Consider the following 12,255-nt stretch of genomic DNA (forward strand, 5'->3'; position numbering starts at 1 on the left):
CTTGCAATCTCATGGAGTCCAGTCGGTTAGCTCTTGATCCATCGTTATCCCATATTCTTGCTACATGACCTGTCCACCTCCATTTCGTTCTTTAATAACTTCTATAATTTCTTTGAATTTATTCTGCTCTCTCACAAAGGTTAATCGCTTCCTGTCTCACAATGTTATTCCCGACCTTGGCCTTACCATTGCTCTTTGAGAACGAATTACTGTAGTATGTTTTCCATCATTGTCATTTTCCAGGTCACAACCTTACGTCAGAGCTAGGATTATATATTCGTTCCTTACGTTTCCATTATATATATTGGCAAGAGACTTTTCATAATGTCTAATTTTACTGAAAGCCAACGGCCACGCCACGTTGAGTACACCGCTTCCCGTCCGATCAGCGAAGTTAAGCAACGTTGGGTCTGGTTAGTACTTGGATGGGTGACCGCCTGGGAACACCAGATGCTGTTGGCATAATGTTCTCCCTACGTGTCGAGTGGGGTTGGTGGAGGATTAGTGCCCCTCCCTGTAAAACAATTATCTCTGAGCCCTTGGCCACCCTGTTTGGGATACATGGCATCTGGCAATGAATGAATGAATGAAAATTCCATCCAATTGTAATGCATCTTTTTATTTCGTTTCCAAGTTGTTTCGTTACTGTTACTATTTGCCCAAAGCAACTGTACCTCTCAACTTCTTCCAGAATTTCTTCGATTATTTTGATGACTCTTTGGTTTATTTGGATTAAGCATTAGTTCTACTCCTGTTGATCTTTAGCCAAAAGCTGAGACTTTCTCTATTTACGTCACTTAACGTTTCTTGCAATGTCTCTGCTGTTTATGAGATTAGGACAATGTCGATGCAAGTCTTAAAGGCTTAAGCTTTCTCCATGCATGTTTATTTCTTCTCTCAATCTAGATTTAAGAAAATACTAAAGCATTCTGCAAATGATTTTATACAGAAGTGTAGCCTATCTTCATGACGCACGCCTTTTTATTTTCAGTCTTATATTTTCTTGAGTCTTTATGTAACTTAACTGTGGCAGTTCCCCTTTCTTATATAATTTCGTGCAGTTTTACAGTGCTCTTGTTTACTTCTTGTTCCTGCAATTAATTCATAACTGATATGTGCTCCACGGAGTAGAAATCCTTTTCGTAATCGACAAAACCTAAGCACAGTGGTTTAGCATATGCTATAGTTTTCTTACAGTAATTAGCCGAATGATTGTGTGTAAATGATCAGTAGTCGAACAGCAGCTTCGGAATCCTGCCTGCTCTCAAGGCTGGTGTTCCTCCAAATTTATTGTTATTCTGTTCGTAAAGCGTTTCGTGAGGAGTCTGTAAATAACTGGTAATCAGCTTACAGGTCGATAGTTACTAAGATGGTTTGAGTTGCCTTTCTTGTAAGACAGAATAATTATTGCATTACACCATGATATTTTTTTTTTCTTCTTAATACATCTCATAAGTAAGTGGGCTAGCTGGGAGACGTATATCTGAGTGTTAACCTCTGATATATCACTACCTTATGTTATTCATTTTACGGAATTCTTAGCGTGATATAATATATATTTTATTTTATATGACGTAATGGAGGTACAGAAGTTTTACCATATATTCACTAAGTTTCCATTGAACATATATCAGTGCAGAGTGACCGAAGCAATCTGAAACTCTGCCATCACTTCTTGGGGCGACTGTACTGTTGACAAACTCAGTATCACATCTGATAATAGAGTATCGGTTTAAGTGACAACGAAGTCGAACAAACACCTCCAGCCAATCAGAATCTCGGCAGGAACAGTGTTGCCATACATGCTTGGCCAGATTAATTCGTATGATGAGGTATAACGCCGCTGACACCCTTGACACTTTTTTTTTAGTCCGCCATTAAACTCATCAATATCACAATCAGGACAACTTAAAGCTGAAACCTGTCCTTTATTTCTGACTGAAAGGTAGCTTAGCATTCGCTTAATTTTACTGGACATAAAGGACTAAAGAGGAGAGTGTATGTGAGTGAGGTGGAGGGGGAGAGAGGGAGGAGGAGACAGAGGATAAGATGGAGGGATGTAGTGGAGGGGTATATAAGAAAGAGGGGTGTGAGCTGGGGGGAAGGTAGCAAAATGGCAGGGGACGGGGCGACATAGAGGCGATTTGTTTGTGGCCATCCCTTCGGGATTAAGGCATCTGGCTATAGATAGATAAATAGATCGATAAAACTTTTTTATTTTTATTGAGTTTCTTTCACTCCTGAAACTGAATTTGGCTGTGCAACCCACCATTCTGTGGTCGTTGTCTGTATTTATTATGGTGATAACTGTGACATTAGTGACTGTGTTGACTGTATCTGTGATAAACTTAATTTCATCCTTTGAGCCTCCATTTGGGCCTCTCATTTTTCTCCCTGTTGTTTTGTGGAAGAATGGATTGATTAGTCTGAAGTTCTAGATTTCAGCAGATTTTACCACTATTTCATCTGTCATTCCTTTCTCCATTTTCCGAATTTTCCCATTGTCCTACATCCTTCTCCGTTTTTCGATTTTCCAACTTTTCCATCAAACCTTCCCATGAGCAAAGTACAGTATATATAGTCTTTTCTACCTCCATAAGCTGGGAACTGTCATCATAAAATGTTTCTATTTTTTTTATCTGTGCACTGAGAAGTGGGTGCATATACTTTCAGGGTGTTTCTTTTGCAGAGTCTGATTACAATCCCTAATAGTCTATCAGACACCATGCTGAATTCAACAACGATCTCTGCAAAATTTCTGTTAATTAGAAATCCAGCACCATAACTCTTTCATTCTGCCTTCATCTGTAGTAATACAGGTTGTCGCTGTCTTGGAGCTGAATTAATTTTTATTTTTTTCTGTGGATCTCACTTACACCTACGGTATTCCAACTAATGTTTTCTAAATCAGTCATTAAGGTATCACGTTTACAATCTTCTGCGAGGCTTCTTATATTGTACGTGTAGATTTCCATGGATTTCAGTTTGTTTCATGTCCCGATCTCTGATTTGCCAAGAATGTGCCTACTTCACCTTTGGTGGCACACTGCCTCAATGCACAGGAGGCAGTACGGTTGAACCTTTAGTAGACGATGATGATCCAACAGGAAAACCCGTAAAATCATTATCAGTAGAATACATATTTGGTTGGCGAGTTAGTGGCAAATAGTCTCACCTGACTACCAAATGGTTTCTGGTGAGACGCAATTCTTGTGCCACTTTATTTCAGTATATTTGGAGAAGCCCCTTATATCTAGAGGGGGTCCCATGGTCCGCTCCATCTAAGACGGTACCTATCCTCATCTTCATACATTATATTTTTCATACTCGTTTTACTGAGTTTTCACAGCCTTTATGTACGGAAGCTCCTAAGAGTTTTGTAACATCATCACAGTAATGAATGGTTCAATGATGGCCCATACTAACCCGCTTCGGCTCGGAAATTTCTCTTGAGGTGAAAAAAATTTTCTGGAGAAAATAACGAGATGGAGCACGGAGAGAGCGCAACACCTACTCCTTGCCATCAAGTCTCTGAACGAAATTTTGATCTAGTTCTTTGATCTTGAACTTTGCTCTCAAATTTGAAATACTTTATCTTTCCGTGGCCATGAACTCTACTAAGTTTGGTTCAAACTGAAGAAAAGAATGTTGGCCTTGCCCTGTGACCTTGATCTTAGTCCTATAGTTTTGAAAATTGAACAATTTAACCTATGAAGAGAGAAACCTGTACTGTACACAGGAAAAATCATCTGGTAAATTAAAATTTAATCTATGTTTAATCTTAAATCATTCCATGAAGTTCAGTCCAAATTGAAAAATAGCTTTTTGAGTTAAAGAGTTGAAAGTCTGATACTGCCCTCTGACCGTAAACCTTGACCGAATGTTTTAAAAATTGAAACAATGCGCCTTTTGGTCACCCTTCGCCCCTGTGTGAAGTTTAGTCTAAATCGGATGAAAGTAGGAAAAGTTGACCTACTCCATACCTATTACGTTTGACCTTTCTCGGGGAATATTTACCGTGCTTCTGACCCAGTGGAGTGAAACCCCTCTGCGAGGTCAGCACTGTTCGTGATTTTTTTGAATATTCATAAGAACAGCGTTGGACTAACAAACCAGTTCACTTCGGTCCAGTGTAAGAAGCAGCTAGAAATAATTGCTGTGATTCGTCGTAACAACAGGTGGCAATTAATTTTTAAAAATCTTAACAATAGCCTCTGTCAGCGATTTTTAAAAATCTCTAAAACTTTTTATGTTTTCCTCCACGTAAAGGTAGAGTAAGGTAAAAAGATTTTTAGACCTGATTCAATACATCTAGTACGGATTTAAATTACTTTTGCAATGTAGAGGATTCCTAGTTACCGTGGGTTTGAAATAACTGATTAAATGCCTGCATAGCATATGAAATATCTGAGAGGAGCATTTGGATTTACATGGAGCGACAGACGAAGAAACAAATGAGGAAGTGAAGGAGCCTTGTGGTGTTGAAAATGAGTGTCACTGAAACCAGTAGGATTAATAATCTGAAAGGGTTTGGGCATGCAGAAAGGATAAAGATTGAAATATATACTAAAAGAATGTATCCCATTAAGGGGAAAAAGGGGAAGGGGAGACAAAGGATGAGATAAAGGGATTACAATATATGAGAGTGATGTGTGAGATGGAGGGAAGGCAGCCAAATGGCAGAGGACAGAGTGACAAAGACGCACTTTGCATGTGGCCACGTTTTCTGGGTTCAGATGCCTGAATATAGACAGACAGCTAGATAGATAGACAGGAGATGATTGCTGCATTCATCTCGCACGGCAGTAGGTGGGGATGTGGTGTGCGTGTGTGTGTGTGTGTGTGTGAGAGAGAGAGAGAGAGAGAGAGAGAGAGAGAGAGAGAGAGAGAGAGAGAGAGAGAGAGAGAGAGAGTGAGAGGTTCAAGATGATAATATAGGCAGCGTTCGGATCGATTGTCTGGTTCCATACAAAAGATTAATAGGGAAGCAGTTTAAAGGAGGGAAAACAAAAGTTCTTTTTAAACAGAATATTAAACAGGTTATATAAACATGAACAAAAGAGTTCTCTTTAAACAGAATATTAAGTAGGCTATATAAACAAGAACAAAAAAGTTCTTTTTAAACAGAATATTAGATATTTAAGCATGAATAAAAGTTCTTTTAAAACAGAATATTAGATATATAAGCATGAATAAAAGTTCTTTTTAAAGAGAATATTAATAAACATGAAGAAAAGTCCTTTTTAAAGAGAATGTTAGATATGTAGGCATGAATAAAAGTTATTAAAAAGAATATTAGATATGTAAGCACTGTGATTTATTATCTGAATATAAATAAGTATACACTGTTAATTACACTTCCCCAGTTTGTTATATCTCTTTAATATTTCTTCTTATCATTGGTGTGTTACACATGACACATCACTTTCCCGATGGAATGAACCCAAGCGTCAGCTCTCCTCCCACATACCCACCCTCACCTCCTCATTCACGCTTCACCTACATCCTGACTCCGCCCCCCTCTCACAGAAATGTTGAAAGCGTCGTCTGTGGCTAAATATCGTATTAAGCAGAAGCCGACAACTTAAGTCCCAGAGTGTACATGTTACAGCATCATCATGTCCGATGCCTTCTCCCCTTCTGTGACTGCCTCGACAGACCAGGGGATGGTCTTCACAGAAACGTCTCTCATGATCGCTGTCATTCTATTGCCGTTATCTTCTCTCTCCTTTATATACTGCTCCGCGGTAAATGGTCTTCCTTCCCTTACGCTCTCTCTCACCTAACTTTCAAAGACTCTTATGTCGCCTACTTAGTGTTTGCTGTACAGAGCGGCCAAATTACCTCGGCATATTCCTTTTAATCCACTCAGCCACCCTGCAACTCCTCCTAACATAACTGACGATGTTAAGATATCAGGCTGTTATGCTTACAGCCCAGCTGGAGTGCAGCAACTTATAGCCTCACGGTCACTGGCGGAAATACACGTTAGATTGGTTTTTAAACAGGTAAACGGACCTGTCCCAGACTGTACTTTACATTCGCATGTGACTAGCTGGAGAGACGCACCTGGGGTAGGTCAAAGTCTTGTCCTGATAGCATGCAGACTACTTGATTCCATCTTCCAGCCAATCATGTTAGTGGGAACGGGAATATTTACGTGTTCTAGGTCTGTCTGGAGCCAGATTTTAGCCTGGTGACTGGCACATGCAAGATGAAGCTCCAGGGTATTTCTGGTTGGTAGTAACTTCTCCGAACTCGCTTAACCCTGGAAAACAATTGAAGTCTGGAATAGCAGTTGGTGGTCAGCTGTTCTGGGGTACATATATGTAGCACACCCGCCGAAACAAATTATTCGGCCGGTGAAGGTCCATCACGACCTTGACTAGCAATGAATATTGTAGGAATATCTTTCAACACCTCTAATTCCCACGTACTCTGAAGGAGGAGGTCACATCCTGTTAGAGCGTGAAAACTAAAGAGATTATTCCTACATCTTGGTGAAGGATTTGTCAATAGATGACATTGGATAACAGTTTCTCTTCTTGGTTGTTCCAGAGATCATCCACACCTCTGTTGCTTCTGCAGTCACTAATTGCACCAGTAGAAGCATAACATTTGTATCTCCGCACTGACCAGGATTCTTTCATATCCTTTGTTTGTTGCCTCATATACATGGAAGATAAGTCTTTTATCGGCTTCCTCATGGATTGCTTGAAGGGGGACATAGCCTCTCATGGAAGATCTTACCTTAGTAGCCCTACTCCTGATCATAGCTCTTATCGTTCTGATAAAGTTTTACCCTTTTCAATGAGCTAGATACCTCCTCCTCTACCCCTCCCTCTACACTCCCTTCTTCTTCCTCTACTTCTTCCCCTATCGTTCACTCTCCTGCCTCGCTTCATACCCCGTCTTGCTCTCCCTTAACTACCACTACCTTCTCTCTCTCCCACTCCTCTCCTACCGCCACTTCTGCACTTCCAGCCATGGCCAACCCTCCACAGTCTATCTATCTCGACGATGCCAATCGTCCCAAATTTACCGGCCAGGACCCAACTTGGTCTGTCTATGATTTCCTCAAAGAAGTCGAAACAGACATCCACAATCGGCAGATTACCGATGAATCGCTCAAAGTAGCGTACCTCATGGGTCGCTTGCACCACGGCAAATCGGACATCGGATCCGCGATCTGTGCAGGACATTTCGATAGCATTCATACCTACCCCTGGGGGTAGGGGGGTTTCAAGAATACTCCCCCAGTATCCCTGCTTGTCGTACGTGGCGACTAAAAGGGTTGGTGGTGGGTTAGTGCCCCACCCCGTAAAAAGAACTAACTAATAAAGCAAATAAAGTGCCTCGGACCCGGACGGACCATACGTTGACGACTAAGGAACGGACAAAGGACATTCTGAGAGTGGGAACATGGAATGTGAGAGGAGTGAATGATGAAGTGAAAGAGAGAGAGATTGTCCAGGTGCTTGAGGATGCAAAAGTGGATATATGTGGATTGACTGAAACTAAATGGAAAGGTGAAAGGATGAGAGAATGGGAATACGGTGTAGGTATATGTGCGGGAGTCAGTGAGAATGAGAGGGCAAGAGAGGGAGTATGTCTGATGATAAGCAAGAAGTGGAAGGAGAATATAAGAGAGTATGGAACAGTGGGTGCAAGGATTGTATGGGTGAGGATGAAAGTAGGTATACAAGCATGGGCGATTGAATGTGTGTATGCTCCAACAGAGGATCGAGTGGCAAGAGTGAAAGATGAGTTTTGGGCGAGAGTAGAAGCATGTATGGACAAGTTTGAGAGGAGCGAGAGAGTGCTGTTGATTGGAGACATGAATGGCAAAGTTGGGAATGTACGAGTGGATGGAGTGGTTGGTCAGTGGGGTGTGCCAGCTGAAGTAGATGGGAATGGTAGTGCTTTGGTGGACATCTGTGCTGGTAAGGGGTTGGCAATAGCCAACACCTACTTTCGTCATAAGATGATCCACCGGTATACATGGAGAGTAATGAGGAGGATGGATGGTGAACTTGTTGAACGAAAGGCAATGATAGACTACGTGTGTGTGGATGAGCGAAGAAGAAGACAAGTGTTGGATGCAAGAGTGTGGAGAAGGTGGGGGAATGGAGTCTCGGACCATCACTTAGTGATGGCCAAGGTAGAGCTGCAAAGAAAGTGGTTGAGGAGACGAAGGGGAAGACAGGAGGAAGCAGCTCCTGTGAGAAGAGTGGAGAAATTGCAAGATAGTGAGAAAATGACAGAGTATAAGAGGATAGTGGAAGAAAGATTGGGAAGGTACGAGTATGAGCTAGAGCAGATGGAAGGGGTGGAAGACGTATGTAAGATATTCACGGAAGAGATAAGCGCAGCGTGTGAGGCGGTTTGTGGAGTGAGGAGGAGATGCAAGGGTGTGCAAGGGACAGCATGGTGGAATGATGAGGTGAAACGAGCTGTGGAACAAAAGAAGAAGGCATATGGTGAATGGTTGGCGAGTAGAGGTAGGGGAGAAGATGAGAGAGAGAAGAGAGAGGTATATGTGAGCAGGAGAAGGAAGGTTAAGAGACTGGTGAAGGAGAGTAAGAAGAAAGTGGATGAAGAGTTTGGGAGGAATCTGAGTGTGAAATGGAGGGAGAGTAAGAAATTGTTTTGGAAGGAGGTAAAGAAAGTAAGGCAGTGTGAAAGGCGAAATAGTAGGGGAGTGAAAGATAGGAATAATAGATTGTTGGTGGAGAAGAGAGAGAAATTGAGGAGATGGAAGGAGCACTTTGAGGATTTGTTGAATGTAGAGAGTGAGAGCAGTGTGAGTATAAGTGGTTGGGGAATGGCTGGGAGAAGAAGAGATGAGAGGAGGGAGGAAGAGATCAGTAGGTCGGAAGTAGTGGAAGCGTTGAAGAAGATTAAGCTGGGAAAGGCCCCAGGAATTGATGGAGTGTGTGGTGAAATGCTTAGATATGGGGGTGAGATTGTTGTGGAGTGGATATGGAAGTTGTGTAGATTGGCTTGGGAAGAGGGAAGGGTTCCAGAGGACTGGAAATCAGGTATAATTGTTCCTCTGTACAAAGGAAAAGGGGAGAGAGAAGTATGTGGTAACCATAGGGGTATTTGCCTTCTTAGTGTGACTGGTAAAATATATGGTAGAATACTCATTGATAGGGTTAGGCATATGACAGAGGAGCTAGTTGGAGAAGAACAAGGGGGATTTAGGAAGGGAAAAGGGGGTGTAGATCAGATATTTGTTCTAAGATGTTTAGTGGAGAAGTATCTAGAGAAGGGAAGGAAAGTGTATGCTGCCTTCATGGATTTGGAGAAAGCTTATGACAGAATAGATAGCCAAGGTATGTGGAAGGTATTAAGAATATATGGAGTGGAGGGGAAATTGTTGAGTGCTGTGAAGAGTATGTACGAGGGAGCTAGGGCTACAGTGCGAGTGGATGGTGAGCTGAGTGAGTTCTTTGATCTCACTGTGGGACTGAAGCAGGGGTGTGTGATGTCTCCATGGCTGTTTAATATATATATGGATGGGGTTGTAAAGGAGGTGCAAGGTAGGGCAGTGGAATGAGGGTGAGATTTGGAAGCTTCCGGTGTTGCTGTTTGCTGATGATACAGTATTGTTGAGTGAAGATGAATGGGAGTTGCAAGGTTTGGTGAATGAATTTGGGACAGTGTGTAGGAGGAGGAAGCTGAAAGTTAATGTAAACAAAAGTAAAGTTATGGTGTTTGAGAGGAATGAAGTCACAGAGTGTGCAGTGAGGTTGGATGGTGAGGATATGGAGAATGTGAGTGCATTCAAGTACTTGGGTAGTGTGATGAGTAAGGATGGAACTTTGGGGGATGAAGTACGTGAAAGGGTACAGCAAGGAAGAAAGGTTGTTGGTACACTGAGAGCAGTGATGAGAAATAGGGAGGTGAGTATGGAAGTTAAGAAGTCACTGCATGATGGTATTGTGATCCCTACCCTGACGTATGGAAGCGAGGTGTGGACCTTGCAAGAGGGGAACAAGTCAAGAGTGAGAGCAGTGGAAATGCGTTACTTGAGAGGAGCATGTGGAGTGATGTGGAGGGACAGGTTGACGAATGAAGAAGTGAAGGAACGTTGTGGGGTAGATGTGGATGTGGTTGAAAAGATTAGGAGAAATACACTGAGGTGGTTTGGACATGTGGAGAGAATGGAGAATGAAAGACTGACTAAGAAGGTGTATGTAGGTGAGGTGGAGGGAGGGAGAGGGAGGGGTAGACCGAGGATGAGGTGGAGGGATGGAGTTGAGAGGTATATGAGGGAGGGGGGGGTGAGTTGGGGAGAGGGGAGTCAAATGGTGGGTGACAGAGTGACTTGGAGGCGTTTTGTCTGCGGCCACCCTTTGCGGGATTAGGGCGTTGGGCTATAGATAGATAGATAGATAGATTCATACCTTTGCTGATTTTCGTACGGAACTCATCAGCCTTTGTTGCCAGCATTCAAATACCATGTCTCTCATGGGATTCCTTAATCTCCTAAACCAAATGGATGAGGACTTGAGGGTCCCAGCGCAACATGCCAAGCTATGCGAAGCTGCCGCCGCCATGAAAGCAACTAGTAGCGAAATGCTGCAATTACTGGTAGGCACGAAATGGTTAGAAGACAAAAATGAAGTTCCAGTGATTTCACTCACCAACTTTGCTGACTTAATTGGTTACCTGAGATTCCTTCACTGGCTTACTCCTAAACAGCGAGAGCTAGCCTTGGAAATCGGTTTCAGTCCAGGAGATAAAATTATTCAGGTCACTAAAGTCATTCATGAAAGAACAGGTTCGAACTACACGCGTCAGGGCACCACCCAACCCTTGGCCTCCTCAGTCTGTCACACCTCCACTACCCCAGACCAATTTCGCTCCCGTCCCACCACACGCGGCAGACCTGCCACGCATCGTTCTCCTACCGCAGGTCGTGATCAATCTAGCTTCCGACGAAACAGACAATCTTTGATTCTTTGCTGGCACTGTGGTCATCCTGGACATCGAGAATCCAGTTGCGCGTAACTACAAACGTTCTCACTCCCAAACCAGACAGTGTACGCCTTCCTGCTCACGTCATCCAAAATGCAAATACCACAAATCCAGCACGACTCACACCACTGAGGAATGTCGTTACCTCAACTGCCAACAGTCGGGGGAAGCGCCGCGCCCGTATCAGACCAATATCACGTAGAACCAGCAACCCAAATCCACATCTGCCATGTAGGTCCCATAACATCCTCGGGTTTAGTCATTCTCGGATGCAGTCATGACATACCAACGTCATTCTTCTTGGACACAGGATGTATAGTAAATCTGATCTCCGACAATTCCTTACATCTTATTCAACGACATCACAACCACGTCAGTTTCCTAGAACCAGCAGACATTCGCCTATGTGGTGTCGAAGGCTCAGAGTTTAAGGTTAAGGGAAGAGTCACCCTAGAAGTCAAACTACACAGAGATTTGCCCCCTATCCCAATTGAATTTCATGTCACTAATGACTTGCAGTATCCCGCAGATGCCCATATTGGTGTCTCCACCATGGCACAACACTCCATTGCATTATTACCTGCTTGTGGTAGTATAGACATTTCTGGATTCCTAGTACACAGTATGGAATGTCCCCGTCCTGTTCTTATGATCAAATCAGTCCTTCAGTTACCTCTGTCCTGATCCCTACCAAAAAGTCCAGACCAGCCCAAACCATCACCATCATCATCTGAGAATACAGAGATCATTCCTTTACTGACATAAATTCCTCCATATCTACTGCTACATCCTCTCAGCCTTCGGAAATGGCTCTTACCTCCTCTCCCGACAACACTATCGCTGACTCAGACAAGTCTCAGTTACCTACCTCACACAGTGTGAATGATCTTCTCCAACACGCAGAGACGAAACGTGCAGTAACGAATACGTGCACAATTTTGTTACCGCATGAATTCACCAAAGTCTCTGTTTGTGTTGCCGGTGCGAAACAAGGAGTGGATGTACTAACACTAACTGAGACATGTTGTGTGAATGGCTTGACTTATGAGTCAGCGTGGTGTACAGTCTCAGAGAACAGTTTATGCTACCTGTACTTGCTCAATGTCACAAATGCTCCACTAAAACTTAAAAGTGGTGTAAAGATTGGAGACTTCCTAGTATACCCAGCGGCCGTAAAGGTGTGCCAGGATTCCTCAGTTCCTACTATTCAGACTGGTGATTGTACGCCAATCGGTGTATGTACTATTAACTCTACGGGATCTGCGCTGA

The 12,255-nt window shown here is 43.0% G+C and overlaps 1 non-coding gene across 1 annotated transcript; it reads left to right on the forward strand.

The window, feature by feature from the left end:
* The first annotated feature begins 343 nt into the window (after window positions 1-343).
* Window positions 344-462, forward strand: LOC145417042 (5S ribosomal RNA). The gene has a single exon (XR_013900391.1). It is a non-coding gene; the product is annotated as a 5S ribosomal RNA (ribosomal RNA).
* The last annotated feature ends 11,793 nt before the right edge of the window (window positions 463-12,255 follow it).

This window comes from Coenobita brevimanus, chromosome 13, assembly GCF_032717465.1.
Source record: "Coenobita brevimanus isolate Jiangsu-jjx chromosome 13, ASM3271746v2, whole genome shotgun sequence".
Lineage (NCBI taxonomy): Eukaryota > Metazoa > Arthropoda > Malacostraca > Decapoda > Coenobitidae > Coenobita > Coenobita brevimanus.